Source organism: Arachis ipaensis, chromosome B2 (genome assembly GCF_059453495.1).
Source record: "Arachis ipaensis isolate K30076 ecotype BB chromosome B2, ASM5945349v1, whole genome shotgun sequence".
Classification (NCBI taxonomy): Eukaryota; Viridiplantae; Streptophyta; class Magnoliopsida; order Fabales; family Fabaceae; genus Arachis; species Arachis ipaensis.
The window spans coordinates 44,378,480-44,403,519 of NC_142437.1; the positions used below are offsets into that span (position 1 = coordinate 44,378,480).

Consider the following 25,040-nt stretch of genomic DNA (forward strand, 5'->3'; position numbering starts at 1 on the left):
CCTTTAGTAACAGAAATTAGCTCGTCAATGACTCACAAATAATAGAAGAAGCAATAAATATGAAATACATCAACTTACATTAATAAGAAATCGAATCTAACATGGAGTTCATAAACCAAATTGGGGTATAAATAAATCAACAAGAGAAGATAGATAAACTAAAGGATTAGAACAAATAAGAGTAGAAGAAAACAAAATTAAAGCACTATAGAAATCTAAGATTAAGATTAGCTAAACCTAAGAACCCTAAAATCTAAAGAGAGAGAGGCTCTCTCTCTAGAAAACTACATCTAAAACCTCAAATTATGTGAATGAATATTGTATAAATGAATGATTGTGATTTCCCCACTCTGCAGCCTCTAATCTGTGTTTTTCGGGCTTGAAATTGGGCCAAAAGAAGCCCAGAAATCGCTCCAGCATCTTCTGCAATTTCTGCACGTGGCGCATGTCACGCATATGCGTCAGTCACGTGTACGCGTCGATTGTCATCTTTGCGTGTCACACGTACACGTCAGGTACGCGCACGCGTTGCTGTGCAAATTCGCTTTTCACGCTCGCGCGTCAGGTACGCGCACACGTCGTTCCTCGCTGGACAGCTCCTTAGTTTCTTGTGTTTCTTCCATTTTGCAAGATTCCTTTCCATCCTCTAAGCCATTCCTGTCCTATAAAGCCTGAAAACACTTAACACACAGATCACGGCATCGAATGGTAAAAAAGGGGAATTAAAATACACAATTTAAAGGCTTAGGAAGTAGGTTTTCAATCATAGAACATAATTAGGAAGGAATTGTAAAATCATGCAAATTGTATGAATTAGTCTGCAGAGACTTGATAAAAACCACTCAATTGAGCACAAGATAAACCATAAAATAGTGGTTTATCAATCTCCCCACACTTAAACATTAGCATATCCTCATGCTAAGCTCAAGGAGACAAAAGGAATGAATGGGGGAAAGCAAGGCTCATGATATGCAACCTATATATGAATGCAACTATATGCTAAGATGTTTCTGCCTACTTGGTTAAAAGTAAACAAGTTCTCCAATACAAACATAAATCACATTTCACTAATTCAAATCATACAGTAAAAGACAGGTAAACTTGTAAGAAGATAGCTCATGAAAGCAGGGAACATAGAATCAAGCAGTGAACCCTCACTGGTAGTGTATATGCACTCTAATCTCTAAGTGTCTAGGGTTGATCACTCTACTCTTCTCTAGTCATACTTTCTAAAACTTTGTTCTTCATCTAACCAATCAACAATTATTTAGTATACGAATGCAAACATCAAGAGGTCTTTTCAGGGTTGTCATAAACCCCAATTTCGTGGTTTATCTTGTGCTTATTTTAGGGGATTTTACCATCTTTTCCCACATTTATTCAATAAAATAGCATAGTTTTGTAATTCTCCCTTGAATTGTGCTTAAGTGTAAAAACATGCTTTTTAGGCCTCAAATTGGTGATTTTGATTCACTTTAATTCCATTCGATACCTTGATGTGTGTGTTGAGTGATTTCAGGTTTATAAGGCAAGTATTGGATGGAAGAAATGAGTAAAAAAGCATACAAAGGGGAGAGTGCATGAAGAAACAAGGATTGGGAATGCATCAAAGGACGCACACGCACAAAAGTGGTTTCTACATAGAGACGCGCACGCGTACATGACGCGTCCGCGCGGGTGAAGATTTTGCCAATCGACGCGCACGCGCCAATATTCTCACATGGTCCACTTAAAGGCAAAACGTTAGGGGCAATTTCTGAGATGCCCAGGCCCAAATCCAACTTGTTTCTGAGTGTATTTCATGCAGAATTGAAGTCCAAGCAAAGGGGGGAGCAATTAGTTTAGCCAACATGAGCCTTTAGTTAGTTTTCTAGAGAGAGAAGCTCCCTCTTCTCTCTAGAATTAGGTTAGGATTAGGTTGGATTGTCTTAGATCCATGTTTAATTACTTGATCTCATCTTATTTCTTTTATAATTTCTCATTTCTACATCTTGATTATTGATGAGCGGATAATTTATATGCTTTTTGGCATTGTTTTTACATAGTTTTCAGTATAATTTAGTTAGTTTTTAGTATATTTTTATTAGTTTTTAAATAAAAATCACATTTCTGGACTTTACTATGAGTTTGTGTATTTTTCTGTGATTTCAGGTATTTTTTGGCTGAAATTGAGAGACTTGAGCAAAAATCAGATTCAGAGGTTGAAGAAGGACTGCAGATGTTGTTGGATTCTGACCTCCCTGCACTCAAAGTGGATTTTCAGGAGCTACAGAACTCCAAATGGCACGCTCTCAATTGAGTTGGAAAGTAGACATCTAGGGCTTTCCAGAAATATATAATAGTCAATACTGTGCCCGAGTTTAGACGACGCAAACTGGCGTTCAACGCCAGTTCCATGCTGCATTCTGGAGTTAAACGCCAGAAACAGGTTGCAAAGTGGAGTTAAACGCCAAAAACAGGTTACAAACTGGCGTTCAACTCCAAGAGAAGCTTCTACACGTGTAAAGCTCAATGCTCAGCCCAAGCACACACCAAGTGGGCCCCGAAAGTGGATTTCTGCATCATTTACTCATTTCTGTAAACCCTAGTAACTAGTTTAGTATAAATAGGACTTTTTATTATTGTATTCAAAGTCTTGGTTACTCCGGTTTCCTGAAGAACTGAAGATTGATGGTTTAGAAGTTATAGTAAACTCTCGTAGTTACTAAACCAAGCAATCAACCTTTCTTACAAACGTTTTGGTTGTCACAAGTAACAAACCCCCTTAAAAATTGATAACCGAAGTATTTAAACCTCGGGTCGTCTTCTCAAGGAACTGCAGGGAAGTATGTTCTTATTATTGGTTATGAAGATTGTAAATTGGGGTTTTGAAGATAAAGAACAAGTAATTTAAATGGCAGGTAAAATAAATAAATAACTGTAAAATAAATTTTTGGCAAGATATGAGAAATTAGAAGTCTTATCCTAGTTATCCTTATCAAAAATGATGAAGATTGAGTCTTAATTCCACCTAGTTAGCCTTTACTTAAAGCAAAGAAAGGTCAAGTGACTAATTAGTTTGATCTTCAAATCCTAGTTAATCCCTAAGGAGAGATTGGGATTATTGAAGTTCAATTCAATTAGCAAAGATAACAATTATCAATCATCTTGAGTTTGATAACTCCTGAGTTACTGATTTCTTAATCAAGACCAAAAGGGAAAAAGTAAATCTATTCGAATAAAAATGTCTTCAGATTGGAAGCAACAGTAATATAAATAAAAGAAAGCAATCATAAACTGAAATACCTCAAATAACATTAATTCAAAGAATAATCTGTAACATAGAAGAATTCATAAATTAAATTGAGAAAACAAGTAATTAAAAAGGAATATTGAACCTGATAAAAAGAGATAATCCTGAAACCGAAAGAAATCCTAATTCTAAATCGTAAAAGAGATAGGAGAGAACCTCTCCCTAAAAACTACATCTAATTCATGAATAGTAACTAATTGGAGACTCTCCTTTGAATGGATGCATTTTCCCACTTCATAACCTCTGATCTGTGCCTTCTGGACTTGGATTTGGGCCAAAAAGGGCTTCAGAAATCGCTGGGAGCATTTTCTGTAATTTATGGTGCGTGGCCTCTGTCACGCGTCTGCGTGGGTTACGCGGTCGCATCATCTAGGGTTTTCTTTATCACGTGGTCGCTTCAGTCATGCGTCCGCGTCAATCACGCGGTCGCGTCAATGCCATTTCGCGCTGGCATGCGGCCACGTCGCCCATGCGATCGGGTCGCTTCCAGTTTCTTCAAAAACTCCGTTTTGTGCTTTTCTTCCATTTTTGTATGTTTCCTTTCCATTCTTTAAGTCATTCCTGCCTTAGAAGATCTGAAACTACTCAGCACACGAATTACGGCATCGAATGGAAATAAAGGGTAATTAAAATAATTACTTTTAAAGCATAGGAAACATGTTTTTTCACATACATCACATAATAAGGAAGGGAAAGTAAAACCATGCAATTAACATGAATAAGTGAGTGAAGGATTGAATAAATCACTTAAATTAGGCATAAAATATATCATAAAGTATGGGTTTATCAACCTCCCCACACTTAAACAATAGCATGTCCTCATGCTAAATCCAAGATAAAGAGTAAGGTAATGTTGAAGTGGTGGAATCTCATGCAATGCAATCTATTCTAAATGCAACTACCTAAATGAATCATGCAATTCTAAATTTTTTTTATTCACTTGTATATAAAACTTACATGTAGTTAAATTAATTTACATTCTCAAGGAATCATATATGCATAGCCAAACCTTAGATAATGATAAAGTACTTTTACAATTGAGATGGGAAAGAAAAATATTTTACAAACTTACAAAACAATTAGCAATTTAAGCAGAGATATATGTTGATGAGCTATTGAACCCTCACTGGATTTTGTGTTTACTCTCTAGTCACTCAGTGTTTATTGGGTTAATCACTCTATTCTTCTTTTTATCCTTACTTTCCATAACTTTGTTCTTCATCTAACCAATCAACAATTATAGAATATAGGCATACAAAAATCATGAGGTCTTTAATTAAGGTTGTAATGGGGCCAAGGTAAAGGTAAGGGTATATGTATAAGGCTAAGTGAGCTAATAAGTGAATCCTTGATTAGTCTAAGATCTCACCTAACATACATACTCTGTAAAGCAAGAATTTCTTTACCTATTCACCCAAATTTTTCCACTTTTAATGTTACATGCTCATGCATTAGTTTTAATTTTGTCCCATGTGCATTACTTTATTTTGCATTTGGGGAATTCTTTTGTATCCCCTTTATTCAAATACTGAAAAATAAAATTTATTTTTTTTAACGCACATGGTAGTTCAATTATTTTAATTTCACATGAGCATGCTTCCCAAAATTTTTATTTTGAATTATTTTATTCTTTTTAACTTTCTACCCTTTGTTTTTATCATCCATGTTCCCAATAGGTTTCCTGCACTTAAACAATACACACTTTCTATCTTAAGCTAACCAAGGATTCAACTTGGGATTTTTATTTTGTTTTTCTGCTTAAGGCTAGTATTGTGGTTTATAGAATAAGAGGGGATTTAAAGGCTCAAGGGGGCTAACAAGGGTGATGTAAAAGGTAGGTTAATTTGGGATAAGTGAGCTAGAACCAAACAATGGCCTCAATCACTTTCTTGGTATGTATCTATATTCTATAATCAGACATATAGATTAAAACAAAGTAAAGAACACTAGAATAAAAAAAAGAAGGGCGGAACACACAGGAATAAAAATTATGGTGTGAATGTAACCATACAATTAAGCTCAAAACTCACAGGCTGTGTATTGTCTAACTCAAAAATCATATATTAGTTATATATGTCATGCAAGTAAAAATTAAGAGTTCCCATTATTCTCAATGTAAATCTTAAGGTGGCTTTAAAGTTTTGGTGTTTCTCCTTGATGAAATGTTGTTAACTAACTAACATGTAATGCTATATATAAGGTGTGTGGATTGTTTTTATTATGTTAAAGTCTCTAGTTTACTTCCGTTTTATATTTTCAATTTAAACTAACTTATCTTATGCTAAAAAGGGTAAACTATACTAATTAACCCACATTTTTTATAACTAATAAGTTAGAATTGCAACTAAACTAAATGGTTAAAATATGAACTAAAAGTGCAACATGCAGAAATATAGTAAAAATACATGAAAATAGCAATGTATAAATACTGAGAAAATAAAAATTAAAAAGAAAAAATACAGAAAAGTAGCAAAATAAAGTAAAAGAGTCTGTAGTGGTTCACCAAAAAAATACGCCAGAGATGGCGACCTCCCCACACTTAAAATGAAGCATCGTCCCTGATGCTCACTCAAGCAGGGTGTGAAGGGGTATCATCACAGGAAGGATGGGTAGCCGGAGTCTCTCTGGTGGTGGTCTGAGGATCTGCCTGCTGCAAAGGAGATGCTGACTGAATAGGGATCTCTGGGTCTGTAGCCTGAATTTGAGGTGGGGCTTCCTGCTGTGATGCAGCCTGCTCTGTGCCTGCCTGCGCAGCCTCTCTCTGGGGATGGGTCTCCACCTCGTGATCATCCGCCTCCTCCTCAGATGGCTCTGATGGTGTGTCGGGCTCGGAGGGGATCGCTGCCAGAACAGATCATCAGCTTTAGGTGCTCATAGCGTCGCATCTCTCATATCGGCGCCGGTTGCGGCGCTCCATCTGGTCTAGCTGATGAAACAGGCGGTGTACTAGGTGATAAACCGGCTCTGAGGCAGATGGAGGGGCAGTGGTGGTAGCAGGGGTAGCTGAGGTAGCTGTAGAGGAAGAGGGGCCAGCAGACGGTGTGGCTGTCTCACCAGGGGCTGTGAGGAATGGGGGTCTGTAGCCCAAAGCCAGAAAGTTCTTACTGTGAGGGATAATCTTCTTGCATTCTGCAGCAGGTGGCTTCTCATCAGCATCCTCTCAAGGCACGTCAGCTTGACGGCCTAGCTGTGTAATCAGATATGGAAAGGGGAGAGTGCCTCGGACGTGGACCCTGGCTATGTAGTACCGGATGAAGCGTGGCAGGTACAGGTCCTTACCCTCCATCACACACCATATGAGGGTGATCATAGCGACAGGTAGCTCTGTCTCATGGGTACTCGGCATAACAAAGTTGCTCAGGATCTGATGCCATAGCCGAGCCTCATCATCTAAGTAAATTTGCTTGATTCCCTTAGGCATGGTGGTGTTCTGAACCATGACCCATGGAACAGTCAGGTCAAGGGCTATCCTTGCCTTGACGGCATCCCAGTCAAATTTCATGAAGCGCATGTCCTCCTCAGCCTGTTGATAACCATCTGGCTGATCAGATTTAGGCAGAAGCTTCAGAATATCCTCAATGGCCTCTTCAGTGACCAGTATCTGCTTCCCTCTTAGGTTCACTGCATCTAGGGAAGTTTTGAAGTAATTGCAGTAAAACTCTTTTACCCAAGAAGCATTGACCTCAGTCAGGTTTCTCTCCAAGAAGAACCAGCCTCTTTGTTTGATCTGATCAGAGGTGTATTGCTGGAGTTCTTCCGGAATTTTCAGAGTCCGCTCCAGGTATAGGTTCCTGGAGGTTGCAAACACCGGATACTTTAACTCGCAGTATTTGTTTTCAAACTTGATGGGATCAGTAGCAGGGAGTAGCTGGTCAGCCTTCTCCTACGGGGGTGAAGTGTTTCTCCTGCCAGGAGTCATCATGCATGATGTCTAGGATGGACATAGGGGATTCTCCTCTTTTTCGTTTGCCAGTTGTTGCGTTTCTTTTTCCTTTTCTTTGGGTGTCAGATATCCTGAAAAACAGAAATCAAGGATATAATAAAAATAGGAAAACAAGTAGGCAAATAACAAAAGAAGCACATAATGGCAGAAGAGCAGTAGAATGAGGAAAATGAGTTAAGTAAATGTGCATTAAGGATTGTATAGGAGTTAGAAAACTGAGAAGAAAAATTCACAATCCAAAATGTGAGATCCATAGAATTCATGTTAATTAGGAAAAATTATCATCATGCCTTGGTTAGAAGGTTAAAGAAAATAGTGAAAGAAAAGAAAAAACAGAAGAGATGTTTTGAAAGGTAAGTAGGTTAGGAATGAAAAAGAGGTAAGGAAGTGGAAATCAGAGAGTTAGTAAAAAGAAAGTCAGAGTAAGTGGCATGATGATCATTTTCTAAGTAACAAGCATTCACAATTAGAAGCTACAGTTAACTCATATCCAAACAAAGAAATCAGGTTGATGATGATTCAGATAGATAGGAAAATTTGGAATCTAAACATAAAAAATGCAGATTATGAACCAGGAAATCAAAAAGAATAAGATAGCTAGCCCTGGTATACATTAATTGGTTTGGTAAGAGCAGAGTAAAGCAGAGTTCAAAGTGCCAAAACTAAGACATGAATGGAAATAAAACAGTTTACAGAAAATTAGGCAGTATTCCGGCTAAAATTGGATGTTCCCGAAAAATAAACAACAACAAAATAGTTCATATAAAATAAACTGCAATTAGGTATGAACAAGAAAGAACATTCGCAATAGCAGCATGAACAGTAAGAACAACATATGAACAAAACTAACATCACATCAACAGCAGAATTGCAAAAATTATAAAGCAAGTAGCATGAACAGCGCAATTAATCAAGCCTAAATCCACTAACCACATCCTAGGCTACCTAACCACCTAGAATCCACTACAACATACATATCTAACTAGCCTAATTATGAACATAAATAGAAAAATATGAAATTAGCTAGGAATTGAAAGAAGGGTGGCGTTTGACGGAACCTGGTAGGCGTATGAATAAAAGTGGGGCAAAGAGATGGCTGGGGGATGGTGGTGGTGGCGGCTGATGTGATGGTTGAGGGTGGTTGGCGCGGCAGTGGTTGTTCGGAGGCAGGGGGTTTTGGGTAGGTTAATGGGGGTAGGGGTTAAGGGGGAAGGAAGGGAAGGGGACGTGGGTGGTGGGTGGAGGTGTGGCGGTGACGGTGGCGCGGCAGGGGTGGTGGTCGCGGCGGGGGCAGCGCTAGTGGAGGGAAGAAGAGGAAAGAAGAAGAAGAAGAAAGAGAGGGAAGGAGGAAGGGGGTGGTGTTGCGGTAGGGTCTGGGTGGTCGACAGTGGGGCGGTGGCATAGGGTGGCGCGGGTGGTGGAGGAGCAGCAAGGGTTGTAGAGAAGAGAAAGAAGAAAGGGGTTGGGGGGCGCGATGGGGTAGGGTTCGCGTCACAAGGGGTTAATAAATTTGAATCCACGCGATCGCGTGGGGCACGCGGTCGCGTGGCTAGGGTGGAATGGGAATTGACGCGATCGCGTGGGTGATGTGATCGCATGGAATGGGTAAAAGGATGAATGACGCGGCCGTGTGAGGCATGCGATCACGTCGCTGGAAATTGTGCTAAACGCACAATTCCAGCGTCGTTTCAGCGCAACTCTCTGTCTCCTTTGGGGTGTTGTGCAATCCACGTGACGCGATCGCGTCGCTCACGCTTTCGCGTGGGATAGGTGTTGTGCAAGTGACGCGATCGCGTCAGGGACGCGATCGCGTGGGTCATTTTGTGCGAAACGTGCAACAGCCGCACGATTCCAGCCCAACTTTCTAGGCGTTGGATCCTTACGCTGATTTCCAGATCACGCGGCCGCGTGAATGATGCGGACGTGTGGGAAGTGTTTTTTTCGCAACTGACGCGATCGCATGAGTGATGCAGTCGCATCGCGCGCCCTTCTTCTCTTTTTTTTTTATTTTTTTATTATGCAGGTATGCAATTATGCAGTATGTAATGCGAGTGAATAATATTCAGGTTCAATTGAAAAGAAAATAAAAATAAATAACACGAAATAAAACTGAAAAAAGAAACGACCATACCATGGTGGGTTGTCTCCCACCTAGCACTTTTAGTTAAAGTCCTTAAGTTGGACATTGGATGAGCTTCCTGTTATGGCGGCTTATGTTTAAATTCATCCAGAAATCTCCACCAATGTTTGGGATGCCAATGGCCTCCGAGGTCCCAAACTAGGCATGTAAAGCTTCTAAGCAACTTCGAACAGATTCTCAGGTTCCCGGGGTGGCGAATGTTAGAAAAGATTCCAGGATCCCAAACTTTTCTTTTAAATCCGCCTCCGTTTTGATCTATATTTTTCCATCCGTGCGGTTTAGAAAGTAGATTCTCACCTTGGTGACCAAACATTTTCCTAGATCCATTCGATTGATCATGATGCCAATCCGTGCACTTCGAGTTGAAGCGTAGAACCTTATTGAACCTTGCACACCAGCTCTGAGTACGAGCCATTTTCCTCTTACTCTTAAAGCCGCAGAGAGCTCTAAGCTGGCCATCTGTTTCAAGCAACCCATATTCAAGTGAAAAAATAAAGCTAAAGGTTAAGGATTGTACCCACTTGAAGCTTGTATTGGGTGGTAATGGCCTTGGGATAGGTGTTTCTAGTGTTTCTGTAAGTTCTACTCCCTTGTGCTCTTCGGTGAATTTCTTCACTTCCTTGCAGACTTCTTCAAATGCATCCATGTCCTGATCAAAGCCTTCTATGTCTTCCTCGTCACTTAAGTCATAAATGGGAGGTCGAGAGAAATCTACCTCCGCATCATCTTCGTATTCACTTGGGGAAGATCCATCGATCTCAGAGAATTCACTTGCAGATGCAAGTTCATTACTAGGAGAACTTGACTCGAGATTATCATTATCAAGGAAACTTGCTTCTTGGATTATTCCGTCTAGTTCTTCATAAAAGACTTGCTTTTGGAGTTGTGCACTATCCTCCTTAGCATCAATTGTAACGTCCTTGACAGAATTTTCCACATTCTGGATTCCCATGGAAGTTCAGCTTCTCCTAAGTCTTCAACTAACTCTTCTTCTTTTACAATGACAGCTTCCTCTACTTGTTCCAGTACGAAGTCATGCCCTATTCTGTCCACTGGAGTTTCTAGTATCTCCTTCATACTACGCTCTTCATTAGATTGTCCACATGGGGCTGTGGGAGGTCCTTGAATGTTCGAACGTCTAGAAGATAATTGACTTACTGCTTGCTCCAGTTGATGAAGGGTTGTTTGAAGTTGATCTACTGTTTCCTTGAGGTGAACCTCTGATTCTCGGGGTGATGGATTTGGACATGGTACATGGGGAAGTGGTGGTGTTTAGGAGTAATTGAATTGGAATTGGGGTAAATGAGGATCATATGGTGGTGAATGGTGAAAAGGAGGTTGTGAGTGTGGTGGTTTGAAGTTATGTTGAGAGGATGGCCTATAAGCACAGGGTGGGGCTTGTTGGTAACTACAAGGTTGTCCACCATGTCTATTGGCTTGGTATGCATTGTAGAATGGTCTTTGTCCATGATATCTTGGAGGGTGTTGTTGCCTAAAGGGTTGATCAGATCCTCTTGGCTACATCCATCTTTGATTGCTCTGACCTTGATGCATGTTCCTGTTATAACTTTCACTCCTTTTAACAATATTAGAACCAAACTCAAAGCGAGAGGGGTGAGGATTCATAGTAGCTAATGGAAATAAAAGGAGAAAATAAAGACAAATAAACAAATAAAAGAAAAATATTTACAATAACCAGTAATAAGGCACACGATTGCAGTTCCCCGGCATCGGCGCCATTTTGAAGAACTGAAGATTGATGGTTTAGAAGTTATAGTAAACTCTCGTTGTAAGTATAGTTACTAAACCAAGCAATCAACCTTTCTTACAAACGTTTTGGTTGTCACAAGTAACAAACCCCCTTAAAAATTGATAACCGAAGTATTTAAACCTCGGGTCGTCTTCTCAAGGAACTGCAGGGAAGTATGTTCTTATTATTGGTTATGAAGATTGTAAATTGGGGTTTTGAAGATAAAGAACAAGTAATTTAAATGGCAGGTAAAATAAATAAATAACTGTAAAATAAATTTTTGGCAAGATATGAGAAATTAGAAGTCTTATCCTAGTTATCCTTATCAATAATGATGAAGATTGAGTCTTAATTCCACCTAGTTAGCCTTTACTTAAAGCAAAGAAAGGTCAAGTGACTAATTAGTTTGATCTTCAAATCCTAGTTAATCCGTAAGGAGAGATTGGGATTATTGAAGTTCAATTCAATTAGCAAAGATAACAATTATCAATCATGTTGAGTTTGATAACTCCTGAGTTACTGATTTCTTAACCAAGACCAAAAGGGAAAAAGTAAATCTATTCGAATAAAAATGTTTTCAGATTAGAAGCAACAGTAATATAAATAAAAGAAAGCAATCATAAACTGAAATACCTCAAATAACATTAATTCAAAGAATAATCTGTAACATAGAAGAATTCATAAATTAAATTGAGAAAACAAGTAATTAAAAAGGAATATTGAACCTGATAAAAAGAGATAATCCTAAAAGCGAAAGAAATCCTAATTCTAAATCCTAAAAGAGAGAGGAGAGAACCTCTCCCTAAAAACTACATCTAATTCATGAATAGTAACTAATTGGAGACTCTTCTTTGAATGGGTGTATTTCCCCACTTCATAACCTCTGATCTGTGCCTTCTGGACTTGGATTTGGGCCAAAAAGGGCTTCAGAAGTTGCTGGAAGCGTTTTCTGTAATTTCTGGTGCATGGCCTCTGTCACGCGTCCGCATGGGTCACGCGGTCGCGTCATCTAGGGTTTTCTTTATCACGCGGTCGCTTCAGTCATGCGTCCGCGTCATATGCGTTTCGCTTAAGGCGCGCGATCGCGTCAATCATGCGGTCGCGTCAATGCCATTTCACGCTGGCATGCGGCCGCGTCGCCCATGCGATCGCGTCGCTTCCAGTTTCTTCAAAAACTCCGTTTTGTGCTTTCCTTCCATTTTTGTATGTTTCCTTTCCATTATTTAAGTCATTCCTGCCTTAGAAGATCTGAAACTACTCAGCACACGAATCACGGCATCGAATGGAAATAACGGGTAATTAAAATAATTACTTTTAAAGCATAGAAAACATATTTTTTCACATACATCACATAATAAGGAAGGGAAAGTAAAACCATGCAATTAACATGAATAAGTGAGTGAAGGATTGAATAAATCACTTAAATTAGACACAAAATATATCGTAAAATATGGGTTTATCATTCCCCTCTGGGGCCGAGACCAATGAACTCCATTATCACTTATGTATTTTCAACGGTAGAGTTTTTACACACCATAGATTAAGGTGTGGAGCTCTGCTGTTCCTCATGAATTAATACAAAGTACTATCGTTTTTCTATTCAATTCAAGCTTATTCTAATTCTAAGATATTCATTTGCACTTCAATATGAATGCGATGATCGTGACAGTCATCATCATTCCCAACCTATGAACGCGTGCCTGACAATCACTTCCGTTCTACCTTATATTGAATGAGTATCTCTAGGATTCCTTAATCAGAATCTTCGTGGTATAAGTTAGAATCCATGGACGGCCATTCTTGAGATCCGGAAAGTCTAAACCTTGTCTGTGGTATTCCGAGTAGGATCTGGGAAGGGATGGCTGCGACAAGCTTCAAACTCGTGAGTGCTGGGCGTAGTGACAGACGCAAAAGGATCAATGGATCCTATTTCAGTATGATCAAGAACCAACAGATGATTAGCCATGCAGTGACAGCACATTGGACCATTTTCACTGAGAGGACAGGATGTAGCCATTGACAACGGTGATGCCTAACATACAGCTTGCCATAGAAAGGAGTATGAATGATTAGATGAAGACAATAGGAAAGCAGAGGTTCAGGAGGAACGAACGCATCTCTATACGCTTATCTGAAATTCTCACCAATGAATTACATAAGTATCACTATCTTTATTTTATATTTTATTTATCTTTTAATTACTAAATCTCCATAATCAACTGAATCCGCCTGACTAAGATTTATAAGGTGACCATAGCTTGCTTCAAGCCGACAATCTCCGTGGGATCGACCCAGTGCAGTTGCTGGTTAGTTGTGCGAAGTTGTGACAAAGAACTAAGATTATGAACGTGCGTATTGAGTTTTTAGCGCCGTTACCAAGGAATGGAACCGTCACGATTTCTGCACACCAAGTTTTTAGCGCCGTTGCCAGGGATTGTTCGAGTTTGGACAACTGACGGTTCATCTTGTTGCTCAGATTAGGTAATTTTATTTTAATTTTAAGTTTTTGTTTTTATTCTTTTTATTTTCGAAAAATCCAAAAAAAATTTAATAAAATTATAAAACAAAAAAATAATTTGATGTTTCTTGTTTAAGTCTTGTGTCATGTTTTAAGTTTGGTGTCAATTGCATGTTTTTAAAATTTGTGCATTTTTTCGAAAACTCATGCATGTGTTCTTCATGATCTTCAAGTTGTTCTTGACAAGTCTTCTTGTTTGATCTTCATATTTTCTTGTTTTGTGTCTTTTCTTGTTTTTCATATGCATTTTCAATTTCTTAGTGTCTAAATATTAAAAATTTCTAAGTTTGGTGTCTTGCATGTTTTCGTTTATTGAAAATTTTTCAAAAATACATACTTGATGTTCATCATGATCTTCAAAGTGTTCTTGGTGTTCATCTTTGCATTCAAAGTGTTCTTGCATATTTTTCTTGTTTTGATTCATAATTTTCATGCATTAAGTCTTTTTGGTGTTTTTCTCTCTCATCATTAAAAATTCAAAAATAAAAAAAAATATCTTTCCCTTTTTCACTTATAAATTTTTGAAAATTTGAGTTGACTTTTTCAAAACTTTTTAAAATTTAGTTGTTTCTTATAAGTCAAATCAAATTTTTAATCTAAAAATTCTATCTTTTTCAATTCTTTTTCAAAAATCAAATCTTTTTCATTTTTTCTTTCATATTTTCGAAAATTTCAAATTGATTTTCAAAATCTTTTTCTTATCTTTTTCGAATTCAATGTTAACATTTAATGTGATTGATTCAAAATTTTTAAGTTTGTTACTTGCCTATTAAGAAATGTTCAATCTTTAAATTTTAAAATCATATCTTCAAGTTTCTTGTTAGTCAAGTAATCAACTTTGATTTCAAAAATCAAATCTTTTTAATTTTCTTTTCAAATCTTTTTCAAATTGATTTTCAATCATATATTTTCAATCACATCTTTTTCAAAATCAATTTCAAAATCTTTTCTAACTTCTTATCTTTTCAAAATTAAATTTCAAATCCTTTCCAACTAATCCTATCTTTTTGTTTCAATCATATCTTTTTCAAAACTACCTAACTAACTCTCTCTCTAATTTTCGAAAATCACCTTCCCTCTTTTTCAAAATTTCTTTTTAATTAACTATTTGTTTTAAATGTTAATTTTATTTAATTTTATTTTTCTTTTTAAATTTTTGAATTTTTATTTTAAATTCAATTTAAAAACAAAAATACTTTTATTTTAATCTATTTAATTTTCGAATTCTCTCATCTCTCATCCCCTTCTGTTTATTTATTCATCTACTAACACCCCTCTTTCACCCAAGAATTTGAACTCATTCCTCACCCTTGTGTTTAGATTCTCCTTCTTCTATTCATATCTTCTTCTACTCACATAAAGGAATCTCTATACTGTGACATAGAGGATTCTATATTTTCTGTTCTCTTCTTTTTCATATGAGCAGGAACAAGGACAAGAACATTCTTGTTGAAGCTGATCCTGAACCTGAAAGAACTCTAAAGAGGAAGCTAAGGGAAGCTAAAGCACAACTCTCTGGAGAAAATCTGACAGTAATTTTCGAAAAAGGAGACATGGCCGAAAATAATAACAATGCAAGAAAGATGCTTGGTGACTTTACTGTACCTAATTCCAATTTACATGGAAGAAGCATCTCAATCCCTGCCATTGGAGCAAACAATTTTGAGCTGAAACCTCAACTAGTTTCTCTGATGCAACAGAATTGCAAGTTTTATGGACTTCCATCCAAAGATCCCTTTCAGTCCTTGACTGAATTCTTGCAGATCTATGATACTGTTAAGACCAATGGGGTTGATCTCGAGGTCTACAGGCTTATGCTTTTCCCATTTGCTGTAAGAGACAGAGCTAGAATATGGTTGGACTCTCAACCTAAAGACAGCTTGAACTCTTGGGATAAGCTGGTCACGGCTTTCTTAGCCAAGTTCTTTCCTCCTCAAAAGCTTAGCAAGCTTAGAGTGGATGTTCAAACCTTCATACAAAAGGAAGGTGAATCCCTCTATGAAGCTTGGGAGAGATACAAGGAACTGACCAAAAAGTATCCTTCTGACATGCTTTCAGAATGGACCATCCTGGATATATTCTGTGATGTCTGTCTGAATTATCAAAGATGTCATTGGACCATTATGCAGGTGGATCCATTCACCTAAAGAAAACACCTGCAGAAGCTCAAGAACTCATTGACGTAGTTGAAAATAACCAGTTCATGTACACTTCTGAAAGGAATCCTGTGAGTAATGGGACGCCTCAGAGGAAGGGAGTTCTTGAAATTGATACTCTGAGTGCCATATTGGCTCAGAATAAAATATTGACTCAGCAAGTCAATATGATCTCTCAGTATCTGAATGGATTGAAGGAATCATCCAACAGTACTAAAGAGGCATCTTCTAAAGAAGAAGCTTATGATCCTGAGAACCCTGCAATAGTAGAGGTGAATTACATGGGTGAACCCTATGAAAACACCTATAATCCCTCATGGAGAAATCATCCAAATTTCTCATGGAAGGATCAACAAAAGCCTCAACAATGCTTTAATAATGGTGGAAGAAACAGGTTTAGCAATAGCAAACCTTTTCTATCATCCACTTAGCAACAGACAGAGAATTCTGAGCATAATCCATCTAGCTTAGCAAATATAGTCTCTGATCTATCTAAGGCCACTGTGAGTTTCATGAATGAAACAAGGTCCTCCATTAGAAATTTGGAGGCACAAGTGGGCCAGCTGAGTAAAAGAGTCACTAAAATCCCTCCAAGTACTCTCCCAAGCAATACAGAAGAAAATCCAAAAAGAGAGTGCAAGGCCATAGCCTTACATGATGTGGCCGAACCCAAAGAGGAGGAGGAGAACGTGAATCCTAGTGAGGAAGACCTCCTGGGACGTTCAGTGACCAATAAGGAGTATCCCTTTAAGGAACCAAAGGAATCTGAGGCTCATCTAGAGACCATAGAGATTCCATTGAACCTCCTTCTGCCCTTCATGAGCTCTGATGAGTATTCTTCCTCTAAAGAGGATGAAGACATTACTGAAGAGCAAGTTGCTAAATACCTTGGTGCAATCATGAAGCTAAATGCCAAATTATTTGGTAATGAGACTTGGGAAGATGAACCTCCCTTGCTCACTGGTGCACGAAATTGTGATTCACACTTTTCACAACTCCGCACAACTAACCAGCAAGTGCACTGGGTCGTCCAAGTAATACCTTACGTGAGTAAGGATCGATCCCACGGAGATTGTTGGCTTGAAGCAATCTATGGTTACCTTGTAAATCTTAGTCAGGAGATTAATTATGATTATCAGTTTGAATTGCAAAAAATAAAAGAGCATGAAATAAATACTTGTTATGCAGTAATGGAGAATATGTTGGAGTTTTGGAGATGCTTTGTCTTTTGAATCTCTGCTTTCCCCCTATCTTCTTCTTCACGCACGCAAGGTTCCTCCTATGGCAAGCTGTGTGTTGGTGGATCACCGTTGTCAATGGCTACCATCTGTCCTCTCAGTGAAAAAGGTCCAGGTGCGCTGTCACCGCACGGCTAATCATCTGTCGGTTCTCACTCATGCTGGAATAGGATCCATTGATCCTTTTGCGTCTGTCACTACGCCCAACCCTTGTGAGTTTGAAGCTCGTCACAGTCATTCAATCCCTGAATCCTACTCGGAATACCACAGACAAGGTTTAGACTTTCTGGATTCTCAAGAATGCTGCCAATGAATTCTAGCCTATACCACGAAGATTCTGATTAAGGAATCCAAGAGATACTCATTCAATCGAAGGTAGGACGGGAGTGATTTCAGGCATGCGTTCATAGATTGAGAATGGTGATGAGTGTCACGGATCATCACATTCATCATATTGAAGTGCGAATGAACATCTTAGATAGAAACAAGCGTGTTTGAATAGAAAACAGAAATAATTGCATTAATTCATCGACACACAGCAGAGCTCCTCACCTCCAACAATGGAATTTAGAGACTCATGCCATCAAAGAGTACAAAGTTCAGATCTAAAAATGTTATGAGGTACAAAATAAATCTCTAAAAGTTGTTTAAATACTAAACTAGTAACCTAGGTTTACAAAAAATGAGTAAACTAAGATAGATAGTGCAGAAATCCACTTCTGGGGCCCACTTGGTGTGTGCTGAGGCTGAGACTTGAGCTTTACATGTGCCTAGGCTGTTTCCAGAGTTAAACGCCAGGTTGTAACCTGTTTTTGGCGTTTAACTCCAACTTGTAACCTGTTTCTGGCGTTTAACGCCAGAATGCAACATGGAACTGGCGTTGAACGCCAGTTTATGTCGTTTATCCTTGAGCAAAGTATGGACTATTATATATTGCTGGAACGCCCTAGATGTCTACTTTCCAACGCATTTGAGAGCGCGCCATTTGGACTTCTGTAGCTCCAGAAAATCCATTTCGAGTGTAGGGAGGTCAGAATCCAACAACATCTGTAGTCCTTTTTCAGCCTGAATCAGATTTTTGCTCAGCTCCCTCAATTTCAGCCATAAAATACCTGAAATCACAAAAAAATACAAAAACTCATAGTAAATTCTAGAAATGTGATTTTTATTTAAAAACTAATAAAAATATAATAAAAAGTGACTAAAACATATTGAAAACTACCTAAAAATAATGCCAAAAAGCATATAAATTATCCGCTCATCACAACACCAAACTTAAATTGTTGCTTGTCCCCAAGCAACTAAAAACAAAGTAGGATAAAAAGAAGAGAATATACAATGAATTCTAAAAACATCTATGAAGATCAGTCTTAGTTAGATGAGCGGGGCTATTAGCTTTTTGCTTCTGAACAGTTTTGGCATCTCACTTTATCCTTTGAAGTTCAAAATGATTGGTATCTATATGAACTCAAAATTCAGATAGTGTTATTGATTTTCCTAGTTCAGTATGTTGATTCTTGAACACAACTACTTTATGAGTCTTGGCCGTGGCCCTAAGCACTCTGTTTTCCAGTATTACCACCGGATACATACATGCCACACACACATAACTGGGTGAACCTTTTCAGATTGTGACTCAGCTTTGCTAAAGTCCCCAATTAGAGGTGTCCAGGGTTCTTAAGCACACTCTGTTTTTGCTTTGGACCTCGACTTTAACCGCTCAGTCTCAAGTTTTCACTTGACACCTTCACGCCACAAGCACATGGTTAGGGACAGCTTGGTTTAGCCGCTTAAGCTAGGATTTTATTCCTTTAGGCCCTCCTATCCACTGATGCTCAAAGCCTTGGATCCTTTTTATTACCCTTGCCTTTTGGTTTTAAGGGCTATTGGCTTTTTGCTCTTGCCTTTTTGTTTAAAGAACTTTTGGCTTTTTCTGCTTGCTTTTTCTTTTTCTTGCTCTCTTTTTTTTTTTGCATTTTTTTTCTGCAAGCTTTGTTCTTCACTGCTTTTTCTTGCTTCAAGAATAATTTTTATGATTTTTCAGATTATCAAATAACATTTCTCCTTTTTCATCATTCTTTCAAGAGCTAACAATTTTAACATTCATAAACAACAAATTCAAAAGACATATGCACTGTTCAAGCATTCATTCAGAAAACAAAAAGTATTGCCACCACATCAAAATAATTAAACTATTTTAATATTCGAAATTCATGTACTTCTTTTTCTTTTTCATAAAACAATTTTCATTTAAGAAATGTGATGGATTCATAGGACATTCATATCTTTAAGACATAGACACTTAGATACTAGTGATCATATAGTAAAGACACAAACATAATTAAACATGAAGAATAGTAAATGAAAAACAGGAAAATAAGAACAAGGAGATTAAGGAATGGGTCCACCTTAATGAGGGTGGCGTCTTCCTCTTCTTGAAGAACCAATGGTGATCTTGAGCTCCTCTATGTCTCTTCCTTGCCTTTGTTGCTCCTCTCTCATAGCTCTTTGATCTGCAGTCAATTGCTCTACCACTGAATTATGGAAAAACAAAAAGCAATGCTTTTACCATACCAAACGTAAAAGGTTTGCTCGTCCTCGAGCAAAAGAAGAAAGAAGTGGAGAAGATGGAGGAGATGGAGGTGTGTGAATGGGTGGGTTTGGGAGGGGAATGGTTTGAATTTGAATGGTGAGGTAGGTGAAGATCCTGTGGGGTCCACAGATCCAGAGGGGTCAAGGATGTATCATCCCTGCTCCTATTAGGCGTGTAAACGCCCCTGCATTGCAATCCTGGCATTTAACGCCAGACTGCTGCCTGTTTTTTGGTGTTAAACGCCCAAATGTAGCCTGTTTCTGGCGTTTAACGCTAGGTTGATGCTTGTTTCTGGCGTTAAATGTCAGCTTGGTGCTTGTTTCTGGCGTTAAACGCCAGACAGATGCTTGTTTCTGGCGTTTAAATGCCAGAATGCTCTTCCTCCAGGGTGTGCTGTTTTTAATGCTGTTTTTCATTCTATTTTTGATTTTTCAGTAGTTTTTGTGACTTCACATGATCATCAACCTAAAAAAAACATAAAATAGCAATAGAAAATAAAGAGATATAGTTAAATAACATTGGGTTGCCTCCCAACAAGCGCTTCTTTAATGTCAATAGCTTCACCTTACTGAGCTTTTAATCTAGTCTCAGCCTTGAGCATTCTTGCTCAACATTGCCTTCAAGATAATGCTTGACTCTCTGTCCATTAACAATGAACTTCTTATTAGAATCATTGTCTTGAAGCTCCATATGGCCATATGGTGACACGCTTGTAATCACATATGGTCCCCTCCACTGGGATTTCAGTTTCCCGGGGAATAATCTGAGCCTAGAGTTAAATAGCAGAACTTTCTGTCCTGGTTCAAAGACTCTAGGTGACAACTTTCTGTCATGCCACCTTTTTGCTTTCTCCTTGTAAAGCTTAGCATTTTCGAAAGCAGTGAGTCTGAATTCCTCTATCTCATTTAGCTGGAGTAATCTTTTTTCTCCAGCTAATCTGGCATCAAAATTTAGGAATCTGGTTGCCCAGTAGGCCTTATGCTTCAGTTCCACGGGCAGATGACAGGCCTTACCATACACAAGCTGGTATGGAGAGGTCCCTATAGGAGTCTTGAATGCTATTCTGTAAGCCCACAGAGCATCATCCAAGCTCCTCGCCCAATCCTTTCTATGGGTACTTACTGTCCGTTCCAGGATTCTTTTTTGTTCTCTATTTGAGACTTTAGCTTGCCCATTTATCTGTGGATGATATGGAGTTGCCACCTTGTGGCTAATTCCATACCGGACCATAGCAGAGTAAAGCTATTTGTTGCAGAAGTGAGTGCCCCCATCACTAATTAGTGCTCTAGGGACACTGAGCGAGTTCTCTTGTTCGGTTTAGAATTTCCTCAAATGAATGAAATCTCGTTGTAAAGTATAGTTTCCAAACCAATCAAGAGTCCTCTCATGCAAAAATTTAGGTTGTCACTAGTAACAAACCCCAAATGAATTTATAACTGGAGTATTTGGACTCCGGGTCGTCTCCCTAGGAACCAATGGAGTGATGTATATTGGCTATAGAGGGGAAAAAGGGGGTTTTGGTTGATGATCGACAAGGAATTTAATTATGCATGGAGAATAAATCAAGCAAACAATTAAAAGAAGCAATTAAGAAAGAGAGACATTCATGGCATTGAATTGAGATCTTAGGCTTTCTATCCTAGTCATGCATGATTAATTTATCTTGTTTAGTTAACTCACACATCGGGAGAATGTCAAACAAGACCAATTAATCGAGTCACAATTATAAACAAGAATTTATCTCATTACGTCATCTCCAACAAATAGGGAGAAAGTCTAACGAGACTAGCTAATCTCAATCCAAAAGTCCTAACCAATCTTACTAATTAAATTAGCAAAAGGTTAGCGTTAATGAAAATAATACTAGCTAACAATTCTAAATCACCAACGTAAGTTGGGTTTTCATGACTCAAGATTGCCCAATCACTCTTTCCAAGCCAAGAATGCTCACAATCTACTCTAAGGTCCAACCAAGCATTTTGTCAAACACTTGGTGGGTAGTAAAGAAAAACTTAGTGAAAGTGTAAGAAATGCAAATCTACTAACTATCAATTGCAAGAAATGTAAAATCACAATCCAATTCAACATCAATTAAAGAAACATCAACATTAAAATTGCATTAAATGTAAACAAATCCAACATGAGTTCATTATCACAAAAGAGAGCTAAAGGGAAGGTTAACATAAAAACTAAGAGAATTATGATTTAGAAAAGAGAAATTATAGAAGAAACTAAATAAGATCAAGTAATTAAACATGAAAATAAAATAATCTAACCTAATCCTAACCTAATTCTAGAGAGAAGAGAGAGCTTCTCTCTCTAGAAACTAACTAAAGGCTCATGTTGGCTAAACTAATTGCTCTCCCCTTTGCTTGGACTTCAATTCTGCATGAAATACACTCAGAAACAAGTTGGATTTGGGCCTGGGCAGCTCAGAAATTGCCCCAGCATTTGTCCATTAGGTGGGCCAAGTAAGAGTATCGGCGCGCGCGCGCCATGTGCGCGTGCGCGTCGCTGGCAAATTCCCAATCTGCGCGGAAGCAGTATGTATGTGGGCGCGTCCTTGTGAAAAAACCACTTCTGCACGTGCGCGCCTTATACGCGTGCGTGTCCATTGGTGCATTCCAAATCTTTGTTTCTTCATGCACTCTCCTCTTTGTATGCTTTTCTTCTCATTTCTTCCATCCAATACTTGCCTTATGAACCTGAAATTACTTAACAAACACATCAAGGCATCGAATGGAATTAAGGTGGATCTAAAATCACCAAATTAGGGCCTAAAAAGCATGTTTTTTTACATTTAAGCACAATTCAAGGGAGAATTACAAAACCATGCTATTCCATTGAATAAATGTGGGAAAAGGTGAATAAATCCCTCAAAATAAGCACAAAATAAACCACGAAATCGGGGTTTATCAAATCTCCCCACACTTAAACTAAGCATGTCCTCATGCTAAAATCAAGAAAGAAGCAAGGGGTATCACATTTATTCAATGCAAACTACTAACTAAATGCAATCTATCTATGTGCAAGTTATCTACATGAATGCAATGGCTCAGTCAAAACAAGTTAATTTCCAAGAGTACACATATAAGCACAAGGGCTGGGGTATTAGCAATCAAGCAAGCCACAGTTGGGTTGAATCATCGGAAGAGTTTACAAACTTGCAAGAGCAGATTATTAAGGTAGAAACATGTAATTGAGCGATCGAACCCTCACCGGATATGTATCCGCTCTAGGCACTCAAGTGTATAGGGTTGATTTACTCAATTCTCCCCTGATCATGCTTTCCAAGATTTGTTTTTTATCTAACAATCAACAATCAAATCATGCATGCATACAAATATCATGAGGGCTTTCCCATAGGTTGTAATGGGGCTAGGGTCAAGGTAGGTTGCATATGGTCAAGTGAGCTAGAAATTTGAATCTTTGATTAACTCAAACTTCCCACCTAACCTATGATAACCTATACAATTCTAAACAAACCTAACTACCCATTCTTCACTTTTTCACACACTCATGCATTCTCTTTTTTGATCATCACACATATGCATTGGCTCTTATTGAACTTCAACTTGGGATATTTTGTCCCCTTTTTATTACAAATTTTATATTATAATTTTTTTTTTAAGTATATGTACAAGGATATCAATGCATACGGTTTTACATTTGATTACTACATGAGTATGTACCCAATTCCCAAGATTTTTCAACAAAAATACAAGCACACTTTTATCTCTACCCAATGTTCCCAACTCTCCCAAAATCAAATAATGAACACTCTCACTAGCCTAAACTAATCAAAGATCCAAACAAGGGATATTTATTGTTTTTCACTTAGGTTTGTAATGTGCTACAATTAAGAATTAGTTGGTTAAGCATAGGCTCAAAATTGGCTAACAATGGAAGATAAAAGGTAAGCTATTTGGGTAAGTGAGCTATTTGAACAATGGCCTCAATCATTTAAATGCATGTATACACAAAGTAATGGATATAAAGAATCAAACAAATCAAAGATTACAAGTATAGAGAGAGAATAATGCACACAAGAATGAAAATAAGTGGTTATATATGATGTAACCACACAATTAGGCTCAAACCTCACATGCTTGTGTTCTTAGCTCAAAACATGATCCACAAAGTATATATTTCAAGCAAGTTCTACAAAAAATTTTCAACCAATTGAGGTGGTGCCTTAAAAATGAGTTTCTTGGAAATTTCCATCATATTGATTGAGCTTATTCTAATGCAAAATTGTGATTTAGAAAAAAAATTTTTTAAAATTTTCTAGTTTACCCCTTTTTCAATCAAAACACATTTCTTCTATATGAAGGGTCAACTAGATTTTCAGCAATCCATTAATTTTCTAATTATAACCAACAACTAAGATGTAATATATATATATATATATATATATACTAAAAATGTGCAACAACCAAAATAAGAGTGTCTACAAAAGCATAAATATGTACAGTAATCCCAAAATGATATAAAACATAAAGTGCGGAATAAAACAAAATAGAGTAGCAACGAATAGAAATAAAAGTCTGAAAGTTCACCACATAAGTGCAAACACCGGTCACGAACGGTAACCTCCCCACACTTTAGAATTGAGCATCGTCCTCGATGCTGCTACGGAAGCTCGGAATGGGGGTCAACTATCGCACCAGGCTGTGGCTCATGCTCAGGCTCGGGTGGTGGAACTGGAGGTGGCACTGGCTGTGGCTCAGAAATGTCATGCTGGACCTCAGGAGTGGTGGTCTGCATCTCTGGTGGCGCCTCCTGCTGTATCGGCTCCTCACCATGCTCCTCCTCCGGATCCTGCTCATCAGAAGCGGGGGACTCTGGAAGTGGAGGGAGCTCGATACCCTGTGATGCAGTCGCCTGGTCTAAGCGGTCGAGGCGTCGCATGACACGACACTCGAAGCGCTCCATGAAGCGAAGAAGGTGCTGCACTAACAGATAGGTCGGCTTAGGTGCTGATGATGGTGCAGGTGCTGCTGTGGAGGATGAAGGTCTAGCCGCCTTGGCTACCGCTCTAGCTCGAGAACGGCGGCTAGTCGGGGGCTTCTCGTGCACCCATAGACCCCAGGGAATAGTAACTTCCTTGTCATCGTCATCTGGAGGTGGTGGTGTCACGTCATCGTCCTCCTATGGGACATCAGCTAGCTCAGCTAAGCTAGTAATCAGTGTCAGAAACGGTAGCAAGCCGCGGATATGAGCTCTCCACATACTATGCCTAATCAACCGGGGGAAATACACCTCCTTCCCCTCCATGACACACCCAATCAGAACTAGCATATCCATCGGAATCTCTGAGAAGTGAGTGGTAGGGAAGACATAGTGGGCAAATATCTGCTGCCAGGTCCTAGCCTCCCTAGTCAGATATGCAAATAGCATTCCCTTGGGC

At 38.5% G+C, this 25,040-nt stretch overlaps 1 non-coding gene across 1 annotated transcript; it reads right to left on the reverse strand.

Moving 5' to 3' along the window:
- Positions 1-15,589: 15,589 nt before the first annotated feature.
- Positions 15,590-15,697, reverse strand: LOC148573807 (small nucleolar RNA R71). Its single transcript, XR_015906770.1, has one exon. It is a non-coding gene; the product is annotated as a small nucleolar RNA R71 (small nucleolar RNA).
- Positions 15,698-25,040: the final 9,343 nt, after the last annotated feature.